Consider the following 13,878-nt stretch of genomic DNA (forward strand, 5'->3'; position numbering starts at 1 on the left):
CTAAATTATTGGTCACGATTCAACTTGCTTATTCATCACTTTTGGAAGAAAAGAATTTAAGCTTTTGCATAATAAAAACTTATATGGACTTTTAAAAGAGCAGTAGTTTCCTAAGTATCACCTGAGTAACTCTGGAAATTTTGAAAGGTATCTACGAATACTGTGGAAGAAATGGGTCTGTGTGTGCTGTTTGGATCAGCTCTGTAGGAGGCCACCTTAATTAATTCTTGAAATGTAGCCTCTACGGGAGGAAACACAAAGCAGTGGCATATTTTCTGCTAAAGAAAGAAGCCAGACTTGGGGCACCTGAGAGGCTCAGTCAAACGTCGGACTTTGACTCAGGTTATGATCTCACTGTTCATGAGTTCAAGCCCCGAATCAGGGCTCTGTGCTGACAGCTGGAAGCCTGGAGCCTGCTTCGGATTCTATGTCTCCCTCTGTCTCTGCCCCTGCCCCACTCGCTCTGTCTCTCTCTCAAAAATAAGTAAACATTTAAAAAAATTTTTTTTTGTTTTTTTTTTTTTTAAAGACAGAAGCCAAACAGCATTTGTAGTTAATTTATACACTTGGCAGTTCTTAGATTGTATAAGGAAAGCGGACAAATATGATGATGTATTTTAAAACAGTTTAAATTGGTAAACTGTTAGCGGTCGTCCGGTTACAAATCGCACGTACCAGCCTTGGGGACAGGATTCTGCTCTTTGCTCTATTGCTTCGCAGCCCTGGGCGCTCTCCCGCTGGAATCTGAAACTGGCCTCCACCCAGGCCGCGGAGACACGGAAGAAAGAGGCAGCCGGCTGGACCGGTAGGTGGCAGGAGGAGCAAGCGAGGGAACTTACTCCTGAGGCTGATCTCGTGGAGACGAGATCTCCACGCGCGCCGCCAGCAACTTACAGCTTCATGAAGCTACCTCAACTGGATTCTGCCCTACGTATGTGCCCAGGGGGCCTCAACAATACACTGCTCTCTCAAGGCCCTGGGCTTGAAGCGGCTCCCGCTGCGAAAAGGGTGAGGCGAACATCCCTTCCACGGGGAGGGAGTGAGGCTCCTCCCATTAATTGCCCGGATGGACTCGCAGGCCGACCTGCGGCCACGCCCTCTCAATGACCTCCTTCAACATGCTCATTGAATAAAAGTCATCACAAGGAAAAAAAAAATTTTGATAGCCCTGAATATGTGTGGTGTAAATCCAAAAGGAGACCTTGGCCATACCTGCTTTTTTCCTCCCAAAAGGACTTTGGTTTAGAAGGCAAAATTAAGGAATATATACATTTTATATAACACCTCTTTTTAACCACTAAAAATGAAAAAGCCAGGGGCTCCTGGGTGGCTCAGTCAGGTAAGTGACTGACTCTTGATTTCAGCTCAGGTCATGATCCTACAGTTCATGAGTTCAAGACCCTCATGGTTCAAGTGCACGGTCAGTGCAGAGCCTGCTTGGGATTCTCTCTCTCCCTCTCCCTCTCCCTCACTATTTCCTCTCCGCTTGTGCTCTCTCTCTCTCTCAAAATAAATAAATAAACTTACAAAAATTTTTAACTGAAAAAGCCAAAATAGGATTTGAAATTTTCAAGGTGCATACAGCTATAATATTTTTTCTCATTATCAGATTACTTATCAAACATAATCATAATTTATAATTCCATAATGAAGCTTAGTCAATGGTGAACACACATATATATTCACATTAAAAATATCAACATTTTTCTTGTTATGTATGGACCCTAATTAATCAATGTGATGCTAAGATTCTGGGGAGCAGAGATGGCATCTTATTGTCAGTTTTTGACACTAATATGATAATATTGCTCAGTGTGTTTACAATTTAGTCAAAATTTCTATCTTAGATTCATATTAATCTATGTTTTCAATTGTTTTTAATATGGGAAAATATATATAACATAAAATTATTCACCATTTTAAAAAATGTTTTTGTTTATTTTTGAGACAGCATGAGCAGAGGAGGGGCAGAGAAAGGGGGGACAAAGGATATAAAGCAGGCTCTATGCTGACAGCAGAAAGCCTAATGTAGGGCTCAAACTCAGGAACAGTGGGGTCATGACCTGAGCTGAAGTTAGATGCTCAATCGATTGAGCCACTCAGGTGCCACGAAATTTACCATTAAAAACAATTTTTTTTTTTTAATGTTTAGTCATTCTTGAGTGAGACAGAGAGAGGGAGAGGGAGAGTGTGTGAGCAGGGGAGGGGCAGAGAGAGGGAGACACAGAATCTGAAGCAGGCTCCAGGCTCTGAGCTGTCAGCACAGAGCCCAATGTGGGGCTGAACACAAACCATGAGATAATGACCTGAGCCGAAGAAGTCAGAGGCCCCACCGACTGAGCCACCTAGGCAGCCCCAAAATTTGCCACTTTAAATGTGCAATTTAGAGATATTAAATGCATTCATGATGCTGTGCTGCCATCACTGCCATCCGTCTCTGGAACTTTTTTCATCTTGTAAAACTGATGAAAATTCTGCAGTCTCCCTTCCCCCAGCCCCTCGTAACCATTCTTATTTCTGTCTGTATAAATTTGGCTATTCTGTGTACTGCATGTAAGTGGAATCCTGCAGTTGTTGTCTTTTATCGACTGGCTTCATTCACTTAGCATAATGTCCATAAGCTTCATGCATGTTGTGCTATTTGTTAGAATTTCCTACCTTCTTAAAGCTGAATAATATTCCATTTTGCATATATAGATTTTTGTATATATACACTTGCTTATCCATTCATCCATCAATGGACATTTGGGCTACTTTTACATTTTAGCTTATTTGAACAATGCTTTTATATATATGAGCATACAAACATCTCTTTGAGGGGGGTGCCTGGTGGCTCAGTGGATTGAGCGTCCAACTCTTGATTTGGGCTAAGGTCATGATCCCAGGGTCGTGAGATTGAGCCCTGTGTTGGGCTTTGTGCTGAGCATGGCACCTGTTTAAGATTCTCCCTCTCTCTCTCTCACTCTCTCTCTCTCTCTCTCTCTCCCTCTGCCCCTCCCCATATATATATATATATATATATATATATATATATGACCCTACTTTCAATTATTTGAAAGTATATATAGGTATATACCTAGAAGTGTAATTGCTAGATCATGTGTTAATCCTATTTTCAAGTTTTGAGGAAATTTCTTACTGTTTTCCACAGCAGCTATACCATTTTACATTCCCATCAGCTGTGTTCAAGTATTTCAATTTGTCCCCACCTTCACTGACACTTGTTATTTTGATGTTGGCTGTCCTAATGAGTATGAGGGGTTTTGTCCTCATTCTTATTTCAAAAAGTCACTATTGGTTAACATTTTTATGTAAAATAAAAATTTGCTTCCCATGGAGAATTATGTATAACACTGAAAAGCATTTTAATAAGTAACAAAAATAATTATACTGTTGTATTCATTCTTTTTCCTCTACTGTCATAAATCTCCACAAATTTTCTAAGGTATTCTCACTGATATTTAATGTTAGGTGTAATACTGAAATAATATCTTTAATTAATCATTTTTGAGCACAATAACAAAGCTCAGTAAATTGATTATATTGAAATATGTCCAAGAAAAAAAAGTATTAGAAAAGTAACATACGATGTATGAGTTAAGCAAACTTTGAGAAGAAAATACGTAATTTAAATCTCTGTGAACTATGTGTTGTTTTGATTGACTATATGCTGTGAAATGCTAAAGATATGCATATTAAGAAAATGATCAAACCCTTGGCATATGTTACCAGTAAGCACAGAAACGTAGTAAAGGAGAATCTGGTAAAAGATGAAAGCGATGTTATTTTCACTGATGTTCTATCATAGAAAGTTTCAGCCACTAGTAACAGTATATAATAAAAGAAACTGATGCTGAGTTTTCACTGATATATTTTCTGTCACAGGAAGTTTGGACCATTGTTTTTCCAACACCTCAAGTGGGAAAATAAATACCTTCTAGGCAAATAAAAAGTTTCTGTAGGCCAAGGTAATTTAGTATCTGCTCTGGCAGATGACATATGCAATTTTTCATCTTCTCTGAGACCACCTGAACAGCTGTCCTTGTGTGCTTAAATGGTTATTAAAATACCACTTTGGAAGTGTTTACCTGAAGGCGATAGAAAAAGTGAGATGTCTTCTCAATTCTGGAGAAATTCAATTTAATAAAGTTGATTTTAAGCTCTATTACACCTCAACTCTATTTTCTCCATGGTCGTTTCAGATGGAAGGAATGAATGTCTCTGTCGGAAAACAGATCTCTGGTGTCAAAAGACAGTATTTGGATTCCTGTCATCATAACTGTGAAAATATTTCATGGGTAATCCGTAAAGCCATCCAAAAAATAAAATAAACCCCACAAACACAAAGACTTTTTAGGAAGGGGAGATAAAGTACAAATATATCTATATTTTGATAATATTTCAACAAAAGTAATTTGTGTTCCTTGAATATATTAGATGTTTCCTGTTTTTTCTCTGCCTGGAGTAGTTTTCATTTAGAAATTTGAGTGGAAATCTAGCTCCCTTCCTTCGGATTTGTTCTGTTCACAGTCTCTTTATGAGGCCTATCTTACTGGACTCCCTATGCCAGCATCCTTAATCCTTAACCTGTTCTATTTTTTTCCTTTTCCCTGTTAACATTTCTCTCCTATTAATGAAATGGATAATTTACTTACACGTTGTTATTGTCTGATCTCTTACTAGAATATGTAAGTTCCACAACGGCAGATGCTTAATAAAATCTGTGGAGTTGATGAGTGAATGAATGAATAATTAGCATATCAGGAAGTGTTTAATTAGTATTTAGTATGTGCAGGTCTTTTTCTGAGCACTAGAGGTAAATATTTTCTCTTTCATGCAGAAATTCTTCTAGTGGGAAATATAGACAGTACATAAACTATTTTGAATGTAATCAATAAATTTGAAGCATCCTGGGTACTTATTAAAGAGTATAATATAATATCATCTGGGGTTTCAGAGAAGTTCAACTAAGGAATTGCACTTAAACTCTATTCTAATAGATGAATAAAAGTTCCTAAGTTTAAGCAAAGCCTTTTGTTTTCAAAACTTGTTTGAGTCACCATCTTTGTTGACCTAAGATTGCTTTCATACTGTATTCCACAACTTTTTTTATCAGTAACTTGGCTTCATTTTTTCTTTTGTCCCCCCTCCATAGTTTTCGAAATAAAAATGAAATCATGTTATTGGTCAGGAGAGGTAGTCAAGACACTCTTACAAACAACTGACAACACATGAAACTGAGATATGGCAAATATTTATTTCATATGCAAGTGGAGGGGAGATGGGATTAGAACTACTACATCTCTTACTTTTGTACAACAAATTCATCAGCAACTGCTGATTAAACCAAATCCAGTAAAATGCAGCATAAAATGTGACCTAACGTAGAATAAAAGATTTTCTCCTTTTTTCATGATGCTAAAGTACAAATATTACATGGAACAGCAATCATAGAGAAGGGATACGCTGAGAAGAAATGCTGGTTGAGCATCTGGATTCTTATGAGAGAGACTGTTCCTCTTTATACTCCTTTATTCCTAGGCAGAATGAAGCAAAGGCTAGAAAAGTGAAAATTGTCTGCATTGTAGAGACAAGTACATCAGGCTTCCCGGGTTGCTTTTGAATATGATTGGCAAAGGTCAAACACAGACATCCTGTGGGTTCCTAGAGGCCAGTTCACAGTCACTTACCACCTCTTTGACAATCCTCACACTCCCAAGATGACGCGTTTTTGACAAATATCATAACAGTCTCTCTAAGAGAATCTAGAGGTTAGGTCTGCTTGTACAATTGTGCAGCTAATGTACTGGTAGGAACTGTTCTCTATGTGCTGTGAAATAAAGAAGGAAGAGAAAGAGGAAAGGAAGAAGGAGGAGAAGGAAGAGGAGGAAATCTCTAATGTATATGCCATTATTTGATAACATTAAAAGATAAGAGAACAACATGAGGAATTCTGCTATTTCTGAGATTTGGGTAAACTCTAAGCCAAAAGAGTATTTCTTTCTTTCTTTCTTTCTTTCTTTCTTTCTTTCTTTCTTTCTTTTCTTTCTTTTTGTCTAGCATTTCTGCAGCAAGACAATATAAGAGAGAGGGTAAAGGATGTGTGATTCTCCAGAGAACACACAGAGAACTGGTGAGCCCAATAAATTGGGCATGTGGAGTGTCCTTCCTGGTCATGACTGCAGTGTTTTCACTGCACAGGGAGAAGAATCGTGATTCATCACCAAATATTTGGTTGGTTCTTCTCAAGACTTATATGAGACATAATATATGTTGGACCAGGTGGGCATTTTCTTCTTCACCATCAAAACTCTCAGGTGGGCTTCCTATATTTTATTAAGAACAATATATATTTGCATCTAAGCTCTAGCCAGGTATTACTGTTACTTAGTTAGCTGGTTTACTTTTCAACCGGTTTATGCCTGACTTTGGTCTTTGTAATTCCCACCAGCTGTACACTGAAACAGCTGTGTCTCCCTCTCCTTCACTCAGAGCAATTTCCAGGGACTCGTATTTAAAGGAGAGTGAAATGTTGTCTCTAATTATAACAGCAATCTGTTCCCCAGCAGTTTTCACACTCTACTTACATTCCCTACTGTGTTTTTCCAATAGTCTTACCCTTTCTTCCATTTCTCTAATTTTGGATTTAAAACCATCAAACTGCCGGTTAACATCAAACAACTGAATTAACTTTAAAGGACCTTACTTCTAGCACACTTTTTTGAAGTGTATGTGACCGTTTACACTGATATTTAAGATTAAGCTTGAGTTATTTCTTCAAATATCAAGGGCAGGGTAAACTGTTGGGTGTTAGTAAAGGATAGTTAGTCCTGGACATTTATTTATCTTCTGCCATTGGGGCACCTGCTTTATGATGACTAAGAAAGCATGAGTGGAAGAAAAGCAGTGACTTGTGTCAGCACAGCGGCCTTTTCAAATATGTTCTTCCAATTCCTCTGCACAATTGCTATTTTACAGAAGAAGAAAACACGATGTAAACCAGTTAACAAGCATCTGCTTTGTTTAAGAAATGTGGCAAATCAATTAAATCTCCACTAACCATGCAACAAAATATGTGCTCAATATCCAAAATTGAGCATAATGATATATTTTAGAATTATCTTTGTAGTTATTTAAACCTGGTTCTTAATTTCATAACAGGTTACAAGCTAAAGAAAGTGTATTTAAACAGTCCCTCAACATGACCTTAAGCAACTTTATCCTTATGCTATGATTTGGAAATACTGGTAATATTAAGACTTTAAAATAACAACCTTTGCTTAATAGTCAAGAATTTAATACTCAAACATAAAAATGTCTTATAATCTAAACATGTTTTATGGACAACCAGGTTGTTATTTTAAAATGAGATATAAGAATAAAAATCCATAAATTATTTAAAATTAATTTCATATAGTATTGCTTCAAACTATATTTTGCTACCCAAGATTCTAGCCACTTTACCACTCTTCTTTTACAGACTTTCATGTCAAACTAATTCATTTTCCACAAGAAAGTTAGCATATTTTGCCAATTTATTAAAAACATACCCTCTGTGATTTACTTGTTATTGTGTTGAACAGATAGGTTAAGGAAGAACTTCTATTTTTATTTGCTATTGAAATGAATTTTTTCCCCAAAATATTGTTTATCTTATGATAGTTTGCATATTAAAAAGTTCTTGATTGGTGATTGTTAATTTAACCTGCCATCTTACTTAATTCGATTATTGACTCAAAACGTATTATTTTAGATTATCTATGCATATAATCAGATCAACTGAGAATAATACATTTCACTCTGCCTCTTTTTTTCATATTTACATCTCTCGTGTCTTTCTTGGCTCTAATAGTTTCTTCCCTTAGTGCCAGAACAATAATATGAGGGTGATTTTGGGCATTATTCTCTGTCTCCTAGTCTTAAACACAGTGCTTTCAGTCTCTCAACATTAAACTTTTGATTCTGATTTGAGATATTTCTCATAATATTTTCTTATCCAATATGTGACATCATGAAGAGGGAACAGGGGAGGAGTTGGAATGCAGGAGGAAAAATCCTAACTTTCCTTTCATTGTGATTGTCCTCACAACTTAGAATTTACACTTTCTCTAAAACCTATTTTCTCTTCTCTTACTCAGTTAAATTCTGTATAGAGGATATAAACAGATACTTAGTGACCTCTAGTCCCCATATCAAAATAAAAATGCTGAAAAAATTATTCTCAGTTAAAATTAGTTAATGGATCTGTCTGTTTCCTATAAATATGAAGTTATTTTACTAGCACAACATCATATATCATGAATTTTAATGGCAGGAAATGCACTGAGGTGGTCTGGTCTGTATGTTTCCCCAGTTGGACATGAGCCCTCTTCCTCATCAAGGAGGGTGTTTCTCCTTTAATGATTTCACCAAAATTTCCACACATTTATACAAAGCGAATATGCTAGATTCTTACGAAATTTCTGGCCACAGACTGTAATGCTTATTATTTCCATTCTGCACAGGGAACCAGGGTGAAATAGAGAGAGTAACAAAAGCTGCAGAACTATAACCAACTAGAATCAATGGAGTGGAATGAAAGCATAGACCAAATGACCATTAATACTGTGTGTGTGTGTGTGTGTGTGTGTGTGTGTGTGTGTGAATGAAAGCAAATGAAGTCTTTGTATTATGTACACATGCTGCTAAGTGCCTAAGGAACAATACTCAAACTTATGTCTCAGGGACACTAAAACATGGAAATTCATTCTTTAATAAATGACAGCATTCCCACTTTACTCCACCCCTGTCTTAGTTACTATGAATAAACTAAAAAAAAAAATGGGTACTGTTGCTTTTTAGATGTAATAATCTATATTTCTCAACAAGAATTGCTTTAGTTAGTTTGTATTTAGCCTATATTTGTTAACAACAAACACTAAGTCTTTATGATAGGCACTTATGTTAAACACAGCTTTGTTTATTCCTTTTTAGATTGGTAAACAAGAACATTTTTATGTGGAGCAGAAAGACTTCATGTCAACCTCTCCCCTCAACAAGGTGTCTTTTGGGTAGAAATAAATAAATCATTTTAAGGAGGGACATTTCTTGTCATGGCCCTTGTCTTCTGACAGTTACTCGCTGATGCATAGCTGAAAAGGGCTCTGTGCTTATGGTGAAAAATAATTACCAGGACTTGACAAGGAGAATATTCATTCCAAGCCTATGGCAGAGGTCTGCTGCAATAAACAAAAGAAAGATACCGAGCAAAGTCATGGAGACCAATATCATGCATTTCTCCCCCTGGCCTGAAGGCTGATGTTGCACACTTCCTATAAGCAACAAACTATAAAACCAGCATTACAGAACAGAAGCACCTAAAAGTCAATGGGAGCCCATTTTTGCTCAACAAGAGATCCTGACAACTAATAAGTAATAACCATCTGCCTGAGGCTCCAGTTGAGTTTTTAAGATGCATCAAATCCCCCTTCCAGCCTCCAGTTTCACATCCAATAATGCTTCCAGTGCCTGACATCTCGAGCCTTGGAATGATGAACACATAGTTCGCCTGGGGGATGGACAATTATCTGAGGCAATATGCAGACTTTCCAGATAAGGATAATGAGCATAGGTTAATTAGACAACAGTTCAAGGCCGTACAGCTACTTTGGTTAAGCGATCAGAATAAAATCTAGGTTTTAAAATCCTAGTCTAGTGTTCTTTCATTCTATGCTGCCTCCCTTAAGTGATAATGTTTTGAAGTAAAACTACTAGTAATCAAGTCAAAGGAAGGCTCTGAATTAACATGTCATTTTGAAAAATAGAATGACACTGATTTTTCCAAGTAAGCCTCCTTAACCCCTTCTCCAAGCAATCAGCAGTAGTTTTAATTTTATGATGAATCTTCCATGCTTTTTTGCCAGATGTCACTGGTGAATGCGTGGAGAAATCTCTGAGTGCGGTACAAGTTTAGGAAAACAATCTGTAGCCCTGGAACAGAGGTAAGCTAACTGGCACATATGGGGAGTGAAAACATGACCGTGGCCTCATTAGCACCATGTGCTAAAAAACGGAGCTAAGCAGCCAAGTGTGAAGGTGAACCAGTCATGGGGAAAGTCTGGGCACCCTAAAATGGACGTGTTTTGCTTCACTGTGGAGTTTTTCCTGAATGTAATTAAAGCCTGATCCTTTCCAGCTGTAGTGCCACAGATTGTTTTAAGATAAACTCAATCTATAATTAAAAATCTCATTAATCATTTCCCAAATTATTTGTTGTACTATAAAATGGAAGTTGAAACCATTCCTGCTGTGAAAAACAGTTATAATATTAATAACCGTGGCTGTAACAGATGTTAATGGTGAAAGGACCTTTGTGTTACTATTTATAGTTTTCTATTTTCACACCTCCCTCACAAAGAAAGCAAGTATTCTTTAATCCAATGTGTTTTCTGACTTTGAAATACATTCAGCATTTTAAAAAAGTTTTTACTGTTGTATGAGAAGAATATTATATGATTGTAATTCCAGATTAAAGTTATTAAGTAGACTTAATGTGCACAAATGTAACTGGATTAAAAATGAGATTATTTAATTTATTTTGTGATTAGCAATCCATTCAGATACTTAGACCCACTATCTAATAGCTACCAGACTGAGGTGGTTTTTTTTCCCTTCCTAGAATGTTAAGATTCATACCAGCTTTAAGTTTATAAAGACAATAATGGCCCTTCGCCATAATGATAGGAATAGGCAACAGAACTCTAACCAGGTGACAATTTCAAATGTGGTTCTATGGTAAAGAAGTTCTACTATCATGGGTTTCCAAATGTTGGTTTTCCTGGGAGATACCCAGTGTACACCTACTGTCCTTGAGACCCATTCGGTTCATTAGCATTTGTTCGTGATTTGTTGTTGTTCTTAAAAATTATTATCAATAGTTGCATTCTCCTAGGGGAGGCTCCACGTATTTTCACTTTGTACTTTCATCTTCTGTCTTTGTCCCTGTGGTGGTGTGTGAGAGACTCGTGGGTAGTGAACTGAGCTTTAACAATTAAATCTGAAAGACATCTAAAAACCCAGTTCTCGTTTCCTAAACTTTCCAAGACCCAAGGGAACAAACCTCTTCAAGGATAGCATTCTGACTAATAAAGTGAAGTACGTTCTCTCACTCGGCTGTCTTTCCTGGTCATTTGATAAATGGCTAGCCGTGTCATGCATGGCACCCGATGATGTTCACAAGAATACCAAAAGCCACCAAGAGTAAGGAGAAGTCATATGTTAATTATATTTTAAATATATGTATTACACAGAAATTGAGTAGCCTGCAGTAGAATATATCGGTACGGATACTTTTGTCATACTGATTATTTTTGTCATTTATGGTTCAAAGCTACAGCTCTATATTTATTGCTTGGTCATGCTTTTGTTTGGCTGTTTTGTATTAGTAAAAAAATTCAGTAGCAATAAACTAAAAATATATATACATTTAATGGTAAATTGAGTTATACATTTTTATACTTCAAGAAAGTTGCTATTGATAATGTAACTACATAGAAAGCTGGCAACATTTACTGCCTCACATGGCAACAAGATATCAAATCTGCTGAGGAAGAATTAGTACAGCTAGTTGATCTGTGAAGAAGCGTTGTTCAAATAGAAGGATTTAGCAACTGAAGTTTCTATGGTAAAGAACTATGTTCTTTGTTTCTGTGGTAAAGAACTATGTTTCTTTCAGAGAACCACATTTGAAATTGTCACCTGGTTAGAGGTCTGTTGTCTATCCCTATTACTTTGGTCAGGTTCTATTATTATATTTATAAACTTAATGTAGATATGAAAGAGTGCTCACATATCATTCTGTGAAAAACAAATTTTCACTCAAAGATTGTTCTTTTATTTTTGTTCTATTTTCATCTTCAGTTTTTCTTAATTATCATGAAAAGCAGTCAGTATGTAGCTTTGTTATCAGAAAACTCTTCATAGATAACGAAATTATTCCAGTTTTATATCAGTGCCATTAGATACTTCAAATAAGTTTTGTAATACTTGATATGGGTTACATATTTTTATCCAATTTATAAAAGCAGAGTGAAGCTGTTAGACGTTCATTTTGTCAAAGATTAAACAGAAACATTAGTCAATGCTACTATAAAGTCAATATTAAAGATAAATTTTGGTAGGGCAGAGTATCATATTTAAAAAAAAATACCCTGGGGCGCCTGGGTGGCTCAGTCGGTTAAGCGTCCGGCTTCAGCCAGGTCACGATCTCGCGGTCCGGGAGTTCGAGCCCCGTGTCAGGCTCTGGGCTGATGGCTCGGAGCCTGAAGCCTGTTTCCGATTCTGTGTCTCCCTCTCTCTCTGCCCCTCCCCCGTTCATGCTCTGTCTCTCTCTGTCCCAAAAATAAATAAACGTTTAAAAAAAAAAAAGACCCTTGGGGCGCCTGGGTCGCTGAGTCAGTGAAGCGTCCGACTTTGGCTCAGGTTATGATCTCGCGGTCCGTGAGTTCGAGCCCCACGTCGGGCTCTGTGCTGACAGCTCAGAGCCTGGACCTGTTTCAGATTCTGTGTCTCCCTCTCTCTCTGACCCTCCCCATTCATGCTCTCTCTCTGTCTCAAAAATAAATAAACGTTAAAAAAAATTTTTAAATCCTTAATACATTTAAAAATATATGGGATAGAATGTATACTTGAAATAGACTTCAAGGCATTAACATAATTTACTCTTATATCCAAATAAATTGTCATATTCCAGCAACTGAAGTAGAAGCTGTAGCTATCAAAAATTAACATAAACAGACATATACACACACATACACATGCATACACATATGCAGAGACCCACACTCACAAAGACTGAATGTAACTGAACTAACACATTTTAGTTATGTAACTCTTGAACAAAACAACAATAATTATTGCATGATATTACATCTTTTTCTTCTAGTGCCCATTATAGTTGTATTTAAGAAGTGTCTGCCCTTTGGAAAAAAATCATCTTCAAGAATCCAGTGTGGTATTAGACACTTCTTAAAGCAGCACTTTATATTTTAGTTAAAATTTATTTGAAACCAGTTGGAAACATTAATAAAATATTCAGTGAATGGAGAACTAAAATCTAATCCTTTTAACCTTTTAGTATATTGCAGTTATTTAAAACAAAGCTTGAAATAAGAAGGAGCTAATAGAATGGCTTTTTTTCTCATACAAATATTTATCACAAAAAAATGACACTGAAATTCACAGGCAAAGAGAATAACTATTAGACATTTGGGCTGTAAAATTTTCACAGTTGAATAGTAAAAAAAAAAAAAAAAAAAAAAAGATACTTTTCTTTTTTTACCAGAATTTTTCCTGAGCTTTCTCCCAATTAAAATATTCTGGTCCTGGGGTACCTGGTTGGCTCAGTAATTTGAGAGTCCAACTCTTGGTTTCAGCTCAGGTGATGACCTAATGGTTCTTGAGTTCAAGCCCCACATCAGGCTCTGTGCTGACAGTGCAGAGCCTATTTGGCATTCTCTCTCTGCCCCTCCTGTGCTATCTAAATAAATAAATAAATGAATAAATACGTAAATAAATATTTTGGTAAGATTAAGTGTCAATTGAATATGTCAAATATTTTTAATTAATTAAGCATAAAAATAAGTTGTGATGGTCAGGATAAAATATATTTAAATTTTTTTAAATACTAAACCTTTCAATGTGGAAAAGAACATTCTTCAGAAATGTACAAATCATCTGGCATTTGAGGCTCATATGGCTGGGAAAGTGAGTAAAATATGTAAATATGTGACAGGAATAAGTTTTCTGTTTTGCTTGTTTTTGTTTAGGCAATCAATATAAAGTAGTTTTTTTTAAGTTTTTGCTGACGTATATGTATATATATTACTTTGTACTTTTTAT

This window comes from Prionailurus bengalensis, chromosome A1, assembly GCF_016509475.1.
Source record: "Prionailurus bengalensis isolate Pbe53 chromosome A1, Fcat_Pben_1.1_paternal_pri, whole genome shotgun sequence".
NCBI lineage: Eukaryota > Metazoa > Chordata > Mammalia > Carnivora > Felidae > Prionailurus > Prionailurus bengalensis.